Here is an 18,402-nt window from a genome sequence, read left to right as displayed (position 1 = left end):
AAGCATTTGATCGGGTTGAGTGGAGTTTTATGTTTCAGCTGCTCACCGCCATGGGATTCCAGGGTTTCAAGTTATTAAATTGCTCTATCATGGCCCACTGGCTTCCATTGCGGTGAACGGGATGCTCTCTGCCCCCTTTTCGGTGAGGCGTGGTACCCGTCAGGGCTGCCCACTTTCTCCCCTCTTATTTTTGCTGATTATAGAGCCCTTGCTCTTGGCGCTGCAGGCATCCCCAAATATTCGGGGAGTGCAGTTCTACTCCCAGACGCAAAAAGAGATTTTTAAATATTCTGCTTTTGCAGATGATGTCCTGGTCTTCCTCACTTCCCCGGAGAAATCTCTGAGGGCCCTTTTGGATTTGTTTCAAGTGTTTGGCTCTTTCTCAGGTTTGAGAATTAACTGGGACAAATCAGAAGCTTTGGCGTACCCATCCACTCTTAGGGAACACTGGTCGGGAAGTTTTCCGCTCCAATGGGCAACAGACTCTCTTAAGTATTTGGGGGTTTTTCTTTCTACTGATGTGTACAATATCTACTCGTTAAATATTCCTCGCTTACTCAATTTGACAAAAGACAAATTACGCCAGTGGCGGGATCTCCCCATCTCTCTGGGGGGCCGCATCAATTTATTCAAAATGGCTCTCCTGCCTAAATGGCTCTATGTGCTGCAGAACTTCCCACTCCTTCTCACCAAAACTGAATTGGGGACGCTTGACAAATTGCTACGTATCTTTTTATGGAAGGGTAAGAAAGCTCGAATTCCCTTGAGCTGGCTTAAACTGAAGTGGGGCTTGGGTGGCATGGGGGTTCCGGACCTGCTTCGGTACAATATAGCAGCTAACCTGCGCATAGCTCGAGATTGGATCTCCCCGGATCCCCATTTTGTGGCCATGTTGGCGGAACATACCTTAGTAGCTCCCCTAGATTTACACTATGTGCTTATGTGTCTGGGCAAGGCGCTCTCCAGAGATTTGTGTCAGGATCCGCTAATTGCGCCAGTTCATCAGGCTTGGCAGTTTCTTACTTGGCACCTGGGATTGCCCACATTTTGTGCATTCCTGGCGCCCATAAGTGGTAATCCAGACTTTTCCCCAGGATCCCAATCACGAGCATTTAGAGACTGGCGAGCTAAGGGTCTTACTCTGGCGGGCCACATGTTTGATACTTCAGGGGTGCTGTTTTCTTTTCCAGAGCTCCAAAATCTATATAACTTCGGCACTATGTCACCTCTCTCCCCGCGTCTCAAAAGCTGCCTGCGCATCTCCAAAATATTGTTAGTTTTTTCATGCTGGACGGCCCACGGGGGCCATCTCTATCCCAATACTATCAGAAGCTGATAAAAGGGCTGGCGACAGACTCTTACCAAATTTCGGTGGAGCGCTGGAACAGAGATGGAGTGTTCCAGGTGCCAGTGGCAATTTATAAGGCTTGTATGACAAATTTGACCAAATTTTCCGGTGCCATGTATCATAGGGAAATGCAGTTCAAATTGTTACGTCGGGCATATGTCACTCCTCAGATAGCTTTTCATGCGCAGCTAACCCATACCGCAGTGTGTCCAAGATGCCAATCTACCACAGGGACCCTCTCTCATGTGTTCTGGGCCTGCCCAGGTATTCAAAAATTTTGGGGGAGCCTTGTAGATTACCTGCGGAGGTTATTGGAGGTTAACCTTCCTTTGTCTCCTTATATGATTTTATTTGATTGTATGCCTTGCCCGCTTGTTCGGGGTCGAAGCCTCGGTGAGTTTCTGAAAAAAGCCTTCGCAGTTGGGAAGAAAGTCGTTCTCATTACCTGGAGGGACTCTACTTCCCCCTCCTTTTGGCTGTGGCGAAATCATCTACATCATATGATGCAATTGGATAACTTGGCTTCCAAGACCAATCCACAGAGAAGTTGTCGTTTCCTTCGGGTTTGGAATGAATACATACAGGCTTTACCACATCGGGCACGAAGCTTGATACTGAATGACTAATTAGGGCATTGGACCGCATACCCTCGTAACTTGTGGACATTGTTGGACTTTCCGTTATATGCAGGACTTGTGGACATTGTTGGACTTTCCGTTATATGAAGGTGAAAGGCTCGGTTGGGGATTAGGGGTGGGAGCCGGGGGGTTAAATGTTCTTGACGACAGCTTACTATGCATATAGATATAACTGGGAATATATGAAAATGATATGTCTCTGTTACGTATCTGTTTATTGATGTGTTTCACTTTAATAAAAATTGCTTAACAAAAAAAAAAAAAGATGGAATATAAATTAAATTAACCAGTTTGCAATTAGCCACTAGTTTGTCCAGCCCTTCTCCAGGTCATCGAGACCTTCCTGGTTCTTCAGCCTGAACTCCCACCCAGTCAGTAGTACAAAATAAAGATGTTAAATATCACTTACACAAGATAAGCAGCAGGTGTTAAAAAAACAATGAAAGTTGGCAAATATACGCCTGTAAATGTCTTGTACACAATACGTGTTGGCCCCGCCCCAGATCGTCCCTTTTTTGTGCACGCAAAAGAAAAAATACGTGTGTGTTCTTTAGTTTTATAATTGAAGGAATACACAAGTATGCTAACTTTTACAAGTGTAGCATTTTGAAAATTCAACCCTAAGGCTTTACTTACTGTCTAACATTTTACATCACAGCTTAAGACTGTGATTTACAATCACATAATGGGAGTTTCTAGATAAAGGAAGGTCATTCATACGGTACTCCATTTGTATGATCTGCAACCAGACAGAACCAGCCCCAGGGTCCCTAAGACACACCAATTAACCCCTCATGCCTCAGGATGAACTTTCTCCACTGTTAATATCCAACTCCATCTCGTCCCTCACCTGAAAAGAATGACAGTAGGGAAGAGGGTCCTTACGTGAGGTAAGGCCCAGTTTCAGCTGTTTCTCCTCCAGGAAGAAAAGTGGCAGTCAGATCCGAGGCATTCTGCAGCCATATCTCCACTGCTTCTGCACTCCCTGGATCTCTTTCTGCCTTAAAATCCAATTCAAAACATCACTTCTAAAGAAAAAACCGCCATCCTGATGATTACTGCCAACCCTGGTATCTCTCTTGGACAACACAACCAATCGATTTGTCATTCTGTTCGAGAGCTACATATTAAATCAAACAACATTTGGAAGTATAACCCAAGCAATCAGAAAGTCAACCAGACTTAATCACATTGAGTGAGTAGAGTGCCTGTGCCAAAACCCAGCCAGCCTGCCACAATCATCTGCTCAAACCATGGAATCTAGGGCCTGGAGCTTGGTGACTTTCTGCTACATGTTCACAGGCATCGTACATGTCATGTTACATCCATGCGCACTGCTGGTGCATGCAAAATCTTTTCAAAATCTACTCAGCAGCTTTGCAGAGACATTCATAACTACGTTCCACCGAGCTGCAAATGAATGCAAATGTGCAAGGAGTTCTATGTGTTTGCAGGAGACCTTCCAAGAACACTGCAGCTATGTTCAACAAGCTCTCTCCGTCTGCTTGAACATATCAATCGCGGAGCTCTTTCAAGCTACTCTGAGTCCAGTAACAAGGCAGATCACAGTGGAGAGAGTTAGCAGCTGGTTAGAAAATCCAGTTTCGAAGGGTTATTTCTCATTTGTGCATGGCAGTGTTGCCAATGTTTATAATCACTTAAAGTATTCCAGTCACATTCTGCTATTTTACTTGACTCATAAGAGGAGTTCTACCAGCTGCCGAGAATTGTAATGGTATATCATATACAGCCCTAAGTGCTCGTGTCCCTTCCTGGTGTTTTGGCAGTCGTGAGTTTTGATCATTTGGACAGCTCAGATTTTAAGCCAACAGAGAACATATTTAAATGGACATAAAACTGTACTGCAGCTGCATAAATATGGATAGTCTATCACCTGCCATACAATTCATGGAAGATGTAAGAAAGCAATCAAGAGAAGAATGCCAACCGGTAGCAACCTTTTGCATGCTTCTGAGATTTTAAAATTTGCAAACAGAGCCACTGTGGAAGCAACTGATTTTTTTTAGAACCAACTTAGCATTTTCCACAGATTCTATCCGCAGAACATTTTCATGGTTTACAGAGAAGGTTCATGGATTATTAAGTTGCAGATTTAAGTAGTGTTGCAGTTCCAGGACCATATGAGGACTACTGACATCAAACTGGAAATAGAAAAAAAAAGATTTCCAGAGCTTGCAGAGTACAAACTCTGGGCCTGTTTCTGTTTCTCCGGGAAAAATGTGTAAGTGCATCTGGCCCTTTGTTAGCATTGGCACAAACAACTGCAAAAGCAGAACACATTTTATTGGGCTGTTAATCTGGTGGAAACATATATTAGCAATAAACTGTCCACACCAATGCTAGCACACTGACTGACTTTCCAAAACGGGCCTGGAAACGGACTACAGTGATCGACAGTGCTGGTGTCGATGTATGATCATAAAAGGGACAACGGTTCTGAAGATAACACACCTCAGATCGACAATCACTTAGCACCTTCAACTAGAGCTGAAAGCGCCTTAGCAATGCATCAATCCATCTCTGTCTGTCTGGGGGGCACACACACAACTTTGCAAAAAGTTACCAAAAATGAGAGTTCAAATTTGAGGGGAGGAAGGTGGTACATGGGCCCAGCACCCACCCCTATTGAAAACGACCTTGATCCAATAAGCACTAGGTCATCAATCAATAGAGTCAAAGTTAAAAAAATGCTAGAAAATAAATCCAATCACACCAATCTTCACTCAGGGAATGAAAACAAAATAACCCTAACCAAAATCAAACACTCCCTTAAATAAATCCATGCGTAGGCCCTGGGTTTCACTTCCTCCCTCATCTTCTCACAGCAAGAGAAAAGAAATACAAACAATAATCTTATGCCAAAAACTTAAAACTTGTTGAGGTTTTGGTACTCTAAGTTGACAAATCAGACTGATAAACTGTCCTCCGCCACTTCCATTCTGTTTCACAGTAAGTAGGGGCATTTCTGTTTTCAAAAAGAGTGCGGCTGGGTAGGCGTTATCTATTCATTTGCAAGAACAAGATAGGGACCACCCATTGTACTCATCGTTTTCCAATTTATTTTCGTAAATTTTAGAGACAGGTGGTTCCACTGCATCTCATTTTCACAATACAGATGTCCCAAAACTACATGTTTTTGAAGAGATTTTTCATGAACTTGGAAACATTACTGGCCTTCTTATGGACTGTTCTCCAGAACCAGGTGTAGAGGCTTATTCGGCGACAACTTCCATATTTAATCAATCCAAAAAGTTAATCTCTCAAATATTACTAGCTGTAGTATTCACAATAGCTAGATTTTGGAAGTCATATTGACATGTTCAGTTTTGAAATGTCACTCATCTCAAGATGCTCACAACTTTCCTGACCACTTTCAAAACTTATTTTTTTAATAATTATTTACCTAATTTGCAGTTCGCTCCACTACCATAATACTCAGAGCGAGATACAAGAAAATCAGAATTACAATCATTACAAACAAATAAGAATTACAACAGTCAAAAAAACTACATTGAGCATCACTGTTCCTTGCTCCATTCCGAGAGGCCAACGTAAGAAAAGCTGTGCTAGGGCTAGCACGGCTTAATTCACGTTTTATCATGGACTTTTTGTGCTATAACCTAACCCCTATATGAAATAGGAGCTGTAGCACTGAAAAAAGAGGCTCAGCTTACAAACCTGCTAATTTTTTATTTTTTAACTATTTAATAAGAATTGCACAACACCACATAGGCGACAGACAGCAGGATAGCTCAGTAATTCCACTTACTCTGAAGTAAAACAAGCAGTCCGTCAGTGAATGGATCCACGCCCTCCCAGACCCCACCACCAAAAACCTATAGATATATTCTCTCGCCACATATCTAGTCCATATATATTGGTCTTTTATCCCAATACTCCCAAAACATGCTCCAAATTTTGTTGTATATTGCTAAATTATGTTTCAGCACGTATGTCAATTTCTCAATTAGCATGATGTCAAATTTGTTTATGCCATTCACTGTTATAAATGGGGCAATCTTCCATTGTAACGCAATGGTATAACGCCCTGCATGAAGCAATTGGTCAATCAATGTTCTTTGGAATGTGGGTAGCAACTGGCCTCCCGAATTACCCAACAAACAGAGCAAAGGCGACAGAGTAACAGCCACTCCTACAATGTTTGACTTTCTACCTACAAACTCCCAGAATGATGCTATCTGAGGGCAGTGCCACCACTTATGAAATTACGAGCCCTCTGCACCACATTGAGAAACCTGGAGAGAAGATAGTATAGAATAAAGGATATCTGTAAATTCGATGTACCTCCTCAACCATGACATATAGACATCCTGTATACCCCTTTTCCATGTCCACTGCCATGCCTCATTGTGATAGACAAGTCAAAGATGGGTCCCGGACTATAAGCCTGCCCCACTATAGAGCTTAGAGCCCGCTCAGCTTGGAAAGTTTTCCTGAAGAAACACTTTTTCAAAGTCTGACAGAAGAACAGCCTCCCACCCCCTCTCCTCAAGCTTCCGCAGAGCCTCCAAAAGCCGCTCATGATGTTCAGCAGATCCTTCATGTAGCTCACAATCAAAATTGATATCTGGTAAATTTTAAACTGGGTTCTCCCCTCATCCAACAGTTGCCCTATGAACTTCAAACCCCCCTTTCCACCAGTCTGTAGCTATTTTATTACAGATATGTATAATAAAATACATGTAATACGTATAATACGGATTTCTCCCAAAAGGAGAATAAGGAGAAGCCATTCCGGCTTCAGCCAACCACACTTTTACACACCACCCTTCACAACTACAGCGTATAAGAAATTAACAGAGAGGCTCTGCTAGCCCACTTAATCTGTATCGAAGTAGAAGTTTGCAGCAAAAGACTCGACAATTCAACTTCTCCCACCATCCAGGTCTCCAACAAGTACCAAGGAGTGCAAGTGTCTCTATGTAACTAGGTCAAGGCACCTTGTAGTCTTGCAGCCCAGTAATACATCTGCATGTTAGGAAGGCCCATGCCACCCGCCTCTTTTGGCCTCCATAAAAGTTTTCAGTTTTATGCTGGGGCGCCTACCATTCCATGGAAAGTGGGACATCGCACCACTGATGTTGATGAAAAACCTGTCAGGCAAATAACAGGGAACTTGCAGAAACATGCACATCAGATGAGGAAGCACATTCATCTTTAAAACAGCTATTCTCTCCACCCAGGATATCAACCTACCACTCTTAAGTCCTTATGTATTTTAAGACCGGAGCAACATTTAGTCTATATAAGGCTCACAGATACAGGCTTCCATAACTTTTTTAAAAGTAGAAAAACAGCTGGGCCCTAGCCATTGCCGTTCCAATGGGGAGAACTTCAGGTTTATTGAAATTGACCTTAGAGCCCAATAAAAGACCATACTCAGTTAATATCCTCAATAAACTAGGGCCTGACATTTTGGGTTTGGAAAGAAGAACAAAACATCATCGGCATACAATGAAATAACATGTTTGAACTTTCTTCCTTAAACCCCACCACTTTGGGACAGGAACGGACCACTTGTGCTAAAATCTCTATTACTTAGGTCAAACAACAGAGGGGACAACGGGCACCCCTCTCTCGTACCACTGGAAATCAGGAACAAATAAGATTTTTATCCATTAATGATCACCCTAGCAATGGGATGATAAAGCAGAGTTGCTTACCTGTAACAGGTGTTCTTCTAGGACAGCAGGATGTTAATCCTCACACACATGTGACATCATCAAATGGAGCCTGGCATGGAAAACTTCTTCAAAGTTTCTAGATCTTTGACTAGGCATACTGAGCATACCACTATCCATGTGTCCACGCAGGGTCCCTCTTCAGTCTCGTAAAATATTTATTTTATTTTTTTGTAATTCTATAGTACAAACCCAATTCCGCCGAGTTGCGGGCAGGTTTCCTGAGGACCAACATCCTGCTGTCCTAGGAGAAAACCTGTTACAGGTAAGCAACTTTGCTGTTTCCTAGGACAAGCAGGATGATAGTCCTCACACATGGGTGAATACCAAGCTGCTGGCTCCTCCCAAACTGATATAAAGTCATAGCCACCGAACCTAGCGCTAATGGGCACAACAACTGCGGTGGTGTGGAAAACCATGGGAGAAGCCTGCCCCGAAAAAAGTGAGCTCCAGGCAGGAAGAGTTGGGTTGTTTCTTAGGAGCGCACTGTTAGCCGGCATTTGGACGCGCGTTTTTGACCCGCTAGCTTTACCCCTTAATTCAGTAAGGGGTAACAGCGCGTCCAAAACACGCGTCCAACCCCCCTAAACCTAATAGCGCCCGCAACATGCAAATGCATGTTGATGGCCCTATTAGGTATTCCCGCGCGATTCAGTAAGTAAAATGTGCAGCCAAGCCGCACATTTTACTTTCAGAAATTAGCGCCTACCCAAAAGGTAGGCGCTAATTTCTCTGGGCACCGGGAAAGAGCACAGAAAAGCAGTAAAAACTGCTTTTCTGTGCACCCTCCGACTTAATATCATGGCGATATTAAGTTGGAGGTTCCGAAAGTTTAAAAAAGTTTAAAAAAAATAAAAATTTGAAGTAGGCCTGCGGCTTGAAAACCGGACGCTCAATTTTGCCAGCGTCCGATTTCCGAACCTGTGGCTGTCAGCGGGCTCGAGAACCGATGCCGGCAAAATTGAGCGTCGTCTGTCAAACCCGCTGACAGCCGCCGCTCCTGCCCGAAAAGAGGCGCTAGGGACGCGCTAGTGTCCCTAGCGCCTCTTTTTACCGCCGGGCCTAATTTAAATACATTTTTTTACTGTATCACGCGCACAGAGAGTGGGCACTAGCCCGCTCTCCTGCGTTTTTTACTGTATCGGCCCGATAGTCTTTAGTTACAGTAAGAGGACACACTTTGTGAATTAGAGTACAAATGCTTCATACTCTTTGTATTATTAGCAGCTGAATATTCCTGCCAGACCCACTCCCCCACTAATTTTTTATGTTCCATATTTGACAACTGTCTCTCCTGCAGGAGTACAATTATTGCCCCCTGACCTTTCAGAAAATTAAGATGAATTTCTTCTTAACTGGGTTGTCTATAACTCTCACATTCAGAGTAATAATATTCAACAACTTGCTAGCCACGCTGACCAAGTGTTATCATACTCATTGTCAACCTCCATATTTTATAGTAACCTCAACACTTCCACCCAATATGAGACAAAAGGTCCCCTCCCCAACAACAAAATCCTAACAAACCCCTGCAGCTGCTGGACGAGGGGAATATACCCAAATCCTCCCCCCCCCCCCTTCATCAAAGCTGCACTCATAAGTATTATCTATTCCACCACCTACCAGTTCAGCTAAGCAGGGAGACAGGTCAATCCCAACCGCAAACCATGCTATCCAAGACCCACACCCAAAATCCCCCCATGCCCTTTCAATTCCCCTCCCAGTCCCCCATTGCCCCTCCCTCAAGCCCCCCCCCCCCCCCCAGCTGATCGGCGAGAAAATAAGCAAAAGTCTGTGTCCATTGACAGTAGATAAAATCCACATCTGGGCCCAATCAAATACTCGGTTCAATGCTTTACTCAGCGCAGTATCTCACTACTCGTGACTTCTATATTGTTTCTGACATACACGGCAGCATCCGCAGACCACAGACTGCTCCCGACATTTCGCCTCTGACGACCCCCGCTTCCCCTCCAGATCAATTACACGCACTTCTAAATCCTCCTTCCACTGCCTACATCACCCTCCCTGCCCCAAAACTATCAAAAAAAGGATATTGGCAAGGCAGCTTTCAAGGAGTTGCCTCAACGTCTATTGCCTGCAGGTGTTAATGCAGTAGCAGCCTTCACCTCCATGAAAATAGATGTAATGCTGTTGTGCAGCACTCGTAATCCAGCTGGAAATATCAAGTCATAAGGAATGTTCCATTTGCGAAGCTCCAGCTTGATATCTAAAAAGCCCTGTCATAGAGCCATGCTTCTATGCACACGCTCTATCTTCAATATATCACTCTTACACTGCAGCTCCAACGTCTTCAGAATCCACCGCACCAAAAAAACCTGCCAGGTCCAACCCCTCGGCCTTTTCCAGTATTCCAACACGGTTATTTTACCATCCTCTATTTTCAATATCAACTAATTTGTCAAGCGCATGCTGATGGGCTCTTTCAAGGACCCTCCCCATAGGGGTAAGGGCCATTTCGACCTCCTCCACACAGTTGTCCATCGTGTCATTTGGGCGTTAGTTTCTCCGACCATGGCAACCAACTGACCCACATGGGCCACCATCGACTCCAACTTAGCCTGTAATTTACGCTACTGTGAATTTTGTCCCTGAGCTGCTGCAAGATCATTTTTACCGCTTCCACCATCTCCATGTGGAGCATGGTCTCCGACTGGGCCTCATCCTCTGACTTCACCTCCTCCGGGCCCAGCTTATCAACAGCTGTTTTTCTGCTTAACCGCTTTGATCACAATCCCGGCTCACCCCGTATCATAGGCAGCAATTATTTAGCCCATTTTTCTGCCATCTTCGGCAAGATAAAAATCAGTTTTGAGGGGTATAACAAAATAGAAAGCAATGAGGGAGCAGGAGCTAGCTAGGAAGTCAGTCACCTAGCGATGATGCATCACGTGACCCCAGACCTGCTAATTTTTATTTTATTTTTTTAAAACTTGGATAGGTAGGTCAGAGGAGGTTGGAACCCCTGTCTTTACAAAGGCTTGGTATTCAAACAGCCCATGAGCCAAATAAAGCATTTTTTTTTCAGTTTAGTGTGTTTTATTTATTTTGTTACTCCTGGTCTACTTGCATAATATTAGCTTTCTGCATCCCATGGGGGTTGCTGGTTTTTAAAATGCTAAAAGTAAAATCCCTGCTAAAATGTAACTCTGATTTTAGCACAGGTTTTATTACATCAGCCCCTGAAAGCTGTGTCCTCAGAGCTGTACTTAGTGCTGGCAACCTCAAAGTCAACTAAATCAAATGCTTGTGTGTAGTAGCACAGGAATAGGAGACTAAAGTATTTATCTCCTACTTGCCACTTTCATCTGCAGAGCAATTGCACATCAGGAATTTTGTTCCCTTCTACGCCTGGTTAAAGTCATTCATGCTCTCTATATATGGAGAAAGGACCTGGAATCAGAGTACATAGGATCCAAACTACACCCACACAATTTAGCATATCTGACATGAAAATATACCATTAAAGTATTTTGCAGATTCATACATATTTTCCCCCACCACACTTTTTTTTTTTTTTTTTTAAATTTCAGAAAAGATCCTGAGGAGGGGAGCAGAGTCAGCCCTCCAAAATGATCTGACCTACTGGCCACACATTGTGAAAGATGCCCGCACATTGCCTAAAAATTAGGGCTAATGGTGGTGACAGAGATAGTGCAGAATCTTCAGGTGAATGTAATATCACTACCAGGCCATGGTAAGCCTGTTCATGAACTCACTATAGAAGGAAACAGGCCACGGAAATGAATGAAAAAAAATCGAGACACCTCTATACAATTAAGTGGATCCCCAACAAAAACAAGGAGATAAGTGTTACTGCACCTATGCAACAGCCGCGGTATTTAAAACCAGGGGGTACACAAAGCGTTTGGCAAAAATCAGAAGAAAAAAAAACGCAAGACGGAAATAATGCAAAGTTTCAGATTTTTAACTAGAAAATTAAAAATGGAATGGCAGAAAGACTAAAATAGTCCCAACTGTTTTAGATGTCCAAGCTCACTTCAATATGTCGCCTGCATATATTACACTGAACAAGCTCCTGATGGAAGCTCTTTGGCACAATGCAAGTACAGTATTAAGAGAATTAGCATTTGAGAGTCTGAGATCATGTGCAAAATACTCCGGCTTAAGAGTGGGGTTCATTCTGGTCATGGTGTGTGCAAAATAAACCCATCTTACAGGAAATGATTTTAGAATGTCAACCACCATTTTAGACATTCCAAGCGTGATAATTGATACCATCTGAGAATTAAGAATTCTGAAAGCCAAGCAGGACGCACGGAAACTGCTTCTGACAGCAGACAAGGCTCCTCAAGCCCCAATCCGGTCTACCCGCTATATTTCCTGGTACAAAGCCCGAGATCCCTCCACAAGTGAGAATCCTCTGTGCCTGTCTCAGGCTTTCCTGAATTCTCTTACTGATTTTTGTTTTCGCCACCTCGGTGGGAGGCCGTTACATGCACCCAGCGCCGTTTTCTGGGAAGATATTTTCGGATGTTGTTCCTCCTTGGAGGGCCCCCTTACAATGACCTCTTTTTCAGGACTAGAGCTTCCTCACCACTGAAAAGTTTGTTTCTTTCACATTATATATATATTTATACTTCTGCGGTATCTAAATGTCTGTGACTCCACCAACTTGCATATCAGTACCCAGAGCACTGGGGATATGTGTGTGCGTGTGTGTGTGTGTGTGTTTACATGCCCGACAAAGTTAGAGAAATTCTAGTAGTGTCCGCTTCATTTTTATTTTTACTTCACACACAAAAGTGAACCCAAATGTAAACTTCTACAAAGAAGCCGGTTTTCTCACTGTGAGTGTTATTCCTGAGCCTCTTTAAAGCAGCCATGGTAACAAAATCCAAGTGCACGTCTCTCCAGCGACTCTGCGAGAAACTTTTTCAGCACAAGAATACAGAACAAAAGAGGGTTTTATTCTAATGTCCTCTACTCTCAACCCCACAATGACAGAAGGGTCGGATCGAACAGGATTCGTTTACCACATTCCTTCTAAAGATGCAGATATACTGAGAGAGGTATTTTTACCCACCTACGTGACCATGACGCTCAATTACATCTAATAGCAAACGAGTTTTGACCCATCACACTCATCTCAAAGAGCTCAAAAGCAATTTATAAATCAAATGACTCAGTGGCCCTGTCTACAACAGCTATCACTAGTTCACATTTAAGAGCCCAAGGGAACAGAGTTGCCAAGCAGCTCCAGATTTTCAGGACAGGCTGATCCAGTACTGGTTTTATCCCACTGCTTGTATGGACTTGTGCCTATTCATTTCCCAAGACTACACCAGATCTACAAGTCCCTGCAGGCAGCGGGATAAAACCAGGATTGAATCAGCCTGTCCTGAGAATCTGGAGTCAGTTTGCAATCTTATAAGGGTATGATTTAACAGCGGTAATTCCCCAGAGCTATTTTCCTACTCTCGCAAAAATAAAGTCTAAGATTACATCCATTTTAAAATAGTAAAATATTCATTAACCAGTAGTTTAACAAACAAAGGCTACACCATACAGGTTAAACAATATCAAATGCTAGACCTACTTATATTGCTATCCTAGAGACAGACCAACCTCTGGATCCTGAACACTGCCATCCAAAAAGGAAGATTCCAATCAGATGTATCCTGGGAACAGACTTTTTGACATCAAATGAATCCCACCCACCCAATTTTTCTTTTCCCAATCATGGCTCCCTTTTAACTCAAAGCCTCTTATTTGTTTTTTTGTCTGTGTGTCTTGACTAGACTGTAAACTCCAATGAGCAGGGATTCTCTTTTATGGGTCTTTGTACAATGCGGAGTAGATCTGGTATGAGATTTACAAAAGATTAATAATTGGATTTTAGCAATCCAGCAACATCAAGATAGAATATTTCCATATTGCAGATCATAATTCAAAAAACCAAGACCCAAAAAAGTAATAAAGAATATGATGGAAGATAAATATCGTATGGCCTTTCCCGTCTGCTCATCTGCATCTCCTGTTCCGTTTTAGAGTCCCTTTCTCTTCTACAGAGATCCTCCAAGCTTGTCCCATGCTCTCTTGAATTCCAATACTGACTTTGTCTCCAGGGTCATGGACACATTAAACAACCTTCCTGTAAAAAAGTATTTCCTTAGATTACTCCCAAGTCTACCCACTTTCACCATCATCAATGACACCATGTTCAAGAGCCTCCTTTCCATTGAAAGAGGTTCACCTCCTCTGTATTAATTCCTTGGAGGTATTTAAATGTATCTTGTCCGTCCATTCCTCCAGAGTATAATGCTTAGATATGTAAGTCCATCCTCATATGCTTTATGATGAAAACCGTTGACCATTTTATTAGCTGCCTTCTGGACAAAATCCATTTGGTTTACAACTTTTTTTGAACACAAACACTCCCCTTAAACAAGGAAACAAGTGAAAATAAGTGGTTGCTAGGACTGCATCCACTTTATTTTCCTTTTGAGAGAATGTAGAAATCGTGCTCCTACCTTCCTGGTTCTCTTTTTCTTTAGTTTGCTGTTTTCTCTGTCAAGGCTGGCAGTGTTTAGAGTCCAGAGCAGTGGAGAAGGAGACCTTGGCTCCATTCCTCCCCATCCTTTCTGCAGTGTGTGGCTGAGCACATCACTTTTAGTTCCTCTGCTCAGACCTTGGAGGTATTCACTTCTGTAAGTAGCCTGTTGTGCTAAAGTTATGTTTTGGAAGAAGGTCCAGTCCTTTGCAATCAATGATTGTGGATGCCTAGAACATGGGAGATGATGTCCATAGAAAGCTCTTGTTTCAAAGGTTAGATCATGCCTATAGGTATACGGAAGTCTCAGGGCTTTTTATTGAATACTAGGCAAGTGCATTTGTTGCTCCATTCGTTTCAACGGTACGTGCGTATCTGAGAAACGGATAGCATGCACACAGAAACGAATGGTGTGCACGTAAGTATGAGGAATACCACCTAAACAAATGGCTATACAAATGCACATACCTATTGAATACTTGGAAGGGGAGGCAGAAAGCAGGTTTAAGCCTTCTCAGTAACTTCCCTGAAGACACCTGAACTTCCTTCTATGTTGAGAGCCTACAGGGTAGGCTGTCCCCAAGTAAGCTTCTAAGTAACAGATGGGTTTATATCAATATCTGCAAAGCCAAAAATCTGATTTATTTTTTTTTTCAAAATTACATCATAAATCCCTCCCACACTTAAACTGATAACGTCAGAAGTATAATTCCTGCCACCGCAGCATGGCGTATTATTTCAAAAGTGAATTACAAAATACTCGGGGATAATCGCAACTCCTCTCATTATCCAAAATATTCTCAACTGTACTATGTAAGTGAAACAGAGCATACGAGCAAGCAAGCAAATGCCAACTTGCTAATTGTACACCATGAACATATACCATTTTTCCTCATTTTAAACACAACGTGCACTGTCAATACAATTGTGTTTCCAACCTCCTTTTGAGCTTCATTCTCCGAGCCTGCACAAAAGCACTACCACATGGAGAGGGGGAGAGAGAAACAGCTTCTTGAAAGGTTTCTCATACAGCTGCATCAACAGCTTTGGCCTCGCTTTTCTGACCCTGCATGGCGTCCGTGATTTATGCTGGTTCTTCAGAGAGCACAGCATCAGGGTGGAGGGAGTTTGGCACGCACTCAACGGTCAGATCATAAAGACACCCTCACAGCTGGGCCACCTCCTCGCATCACACCCTGAGGGGGTATGCATCCTAAGGAGCAGCACTTTTCAAACTAGCATTTCTAAATACTGATTCATTCTTCACACGAATTCCTTCTAACTCAGACAGAAACAATATCTTCTGGAGGTATGAGCACTACAGAACAGAACACAGGAAAGGCTTAGCCATGGTGCACTGCAGTAACTCAGCTTCTGATAGCACCATGTGAACCAAGACAGGCAGACTACAGGCTAAACCTTTTTTGTTTGTTTATTAATAACACAAAAATGTACACCACCATAATAATGCTTGGTTCTTCGCATACCATGTCAATGACAAACAATAGGTATAATTTCTGATGAATTACAATGCCCACCCACCCACCCTTATTCAATGTACAAGACACTGACATATAAAACACAATGACAAGAAAGGTAAAGCTTGTCTATTTGCGGATAATTCTAAGATCGGCAACAGAGTGGACATGCCTGAAGGAGTAGAGAGAATAAAAAGTGATTTATGAAAGCTTGAAGAGTGGTCAAAGATTTGGCAGCTGGGATTCAATGCCAAGCAGCGCAGAGTCATGCATGTGGGATACGTAATCTAAAAGAGCTATATGATATGGGGGGGGGGAAAAGGCTGATGTGTACGGATGAAGAGCGGGATCTGGAAAGCGATTAATAAATATCTTGTAGTGATAGTCTCTGGTGATCTGAAGACGGTGAAGCAATGTGACAAGGTGATAGCTAAAGCCAGAAGAATGCTGGGCTACATAGAAAGAGGAATAATCAGTAAGAAAATGGGGGTGGTAATGCCATAGTACAGGTCCTTGATGAGGCTTCACCTCAAGTACTGAGTTCAGTTCTGGAGCCCTTATCTCAAAGAGATAGAGTCAGGATGGAGGCAGACAGGAGAAGGGCTTCCAAAATGGTGTGGTGTCAGTATCAGAAAACCTATGAGAAGAGACTGATGAATATGAATATGTATACCCTGGAAGAGAGGAGATGCAGGGGAGATATGATACAAATCTTAAAATACCTGAAAGGTATTTTGGGGTCCATAGAATTTATCCGATGCCCCTTTGAATTCTTTCACTGTTATTGTCTTCACCACCTCTTCTGGAAAGGCATTCCTGGCATCCATCAACCTCTCCCTGAAGAAATATTTCCTGATATTGGTTCTGAGTCGTCCTCCCTGGAGTTTCATTTCAAGACCCCTAGAGTTCTAAATGATTTCTTTCCAACGGAAAAGGTTTGTTGTTGATTGTGCATCATTAAAACCTTTCAGGTATCTGAAGGTCTGTATCATATCTCCCTTGTATCTCCTCTCCTCCAGGGTATACATATTTAGGTCCTTCAACCTCTACTCATAAGTCATTTAATGGAGACCACCCACCATTTTGGTCGCCCTTCTCTGGACTGCCTCCATCCTGTCTCTATCCCTTTTGAGATATGGCCTCCAGAACTGAACACAGTACTCCAGGGGAGGCCTTACCAAGGACCTGTACAAAGGATTAATCATCTCCTTTTGCTTACTGGCTATTCGTTTCTCTATACAGCCCAGCATTCTTCTGACTTTAGCTATCGCCTTGTCTCATTGCTTCGCCGTCTTCAGATCACTAGACCCTATCACCCAAGGTCCCTCTCTTGCTCCATGCACAACAGCCCTTCACCTCCCATCACATACAGCTCTTTTGGATTACCACACCCCAGATGCATGACTCTGCATTTCTTGGCAATGAATCCCAACTGCCATATCTTCGACCACTGTTCAAGCTTCCTTAAATCATGTCTCATTCTCTCTACTCCTTCCAGTGTGTCTACACTGTTGCGGATCTTAGTATCATCCGCAAATAGACTACCTTCTATCCCTTCCGCAATGTCGCTTACAAAGATATTGAACAGAACTGGTCCCAATACCAATCCTTGTGGCACTCCGCTTATCAACATTCTCTCTTTAGAGAAGGTTCCATTTACCACACACTGTCTTCTATCCGTCAACCAGTTTGTAATCCATGCCACCACCTATGCTCTCATTCCCAAGCTTTTCATTTTATTCACAAGCCTCCTATGCAGAACCGTATCAAAAGCTGCCAACATTTCTGTGTTTCTATAATACAACAAATATTTCAAATCATGCAAAATTGGACTTCTTGCTTTAGGTGGTAAGGAAGGGCTACCAAAATGATAAGGGGAATGGAACAACTTCCCTACGAGGAAAGACTAAAGAGGTTAGGACTTTTCAGCTTGGAGAAGAGACGACTGAGGGAGGATATGATAGAGGTGTTTAAAATCATGAGAGGTCTAGAACAGGTAGATGTGAATCGGTTATTTACTCTTTCGGATAGTAGAAAGACTAGGGGGCACTCCATGAAGTTAGCATGGGGCACATTTAAAACTAATCGGAGAAAGTTCTTTTTTTACTCAACGCACAATTAAACTCTGGAATTTGTTACCAGACGATGTGGTCAGTGCAGTTAGTATAGCTGCGTTTAAAAAAGGATTGGATAAGTTCTTGGAGGAGAAGTCCATTAAGTTCACTTAGAGAATAGCCACTGACATTAGCAATGGTAACATGGAATAGACTTAGTTTTTGGGTACTTGCCAGGTTCATATGGCCTGGATTGGCCACTGTTGGAAACAGGATGCTGGGCTTGATGGACCCTTGGTCTGACCCAGTATGGCATTTTCTTCTTATGTTCTTATGAATCCAAATAGGGAGTCAAAATTCAGCTTTGAAGAATTCAGTTTTGTGTTGAATTTCTCCATCACAAGTAGACTATGAAGCGCAATTCTCCAGTATGTATAAAGTCTGGGGCACAAGAGTTTCTCAACAAATGAAAAATAGTTTTTTAGCTGTATGCAAAATATATTTTAACCACAATTTAGTGTATTTATTCCCTAGGTGATGTGAAAAGTGATGATCAAACAAAGTAAGCTCAGGATTACAAGGAATGTTAAAACCCACCATCCCGTCATGTAAGAAAGTAACATGCC

General features: G+C 42.8%; 1 protein-coding gene across 3 annotated transcripts in view; it reads right to left on the bottom strand.

Annotated features, from left to right (window-relative positions):
- NHSL1 (NHS like 1) overlaps nucleotides 1-18,402 on the bottom strand; it is a 374,547-nt gene that overhangs the window by 325,837 nt on the left and 30,308 nt on the right. The gene's annotated exons all lie outside the window — the stretch shown is intronic.

The sequence above is a fragment of the Rhinatrema bivittatum genome, chromosome 3 (assembly GCF_901001135.1).
Source record: "Rhinatrema bivittatum chromosome 3, aRhiBiv1.1, whole genome shotgun sequence".
Lineage (NCBI taxonomy): Eukaryota > Metazoa > Chordata > Amphibia > Gymnophiona > Rhinatrematidae > Rhinatrema > Rhinatrema bivittatum.
Note: the sequence above shows the minus strand (reverse complement) of the source record. Positions and strands in the feature narration are given on the sequence as shown.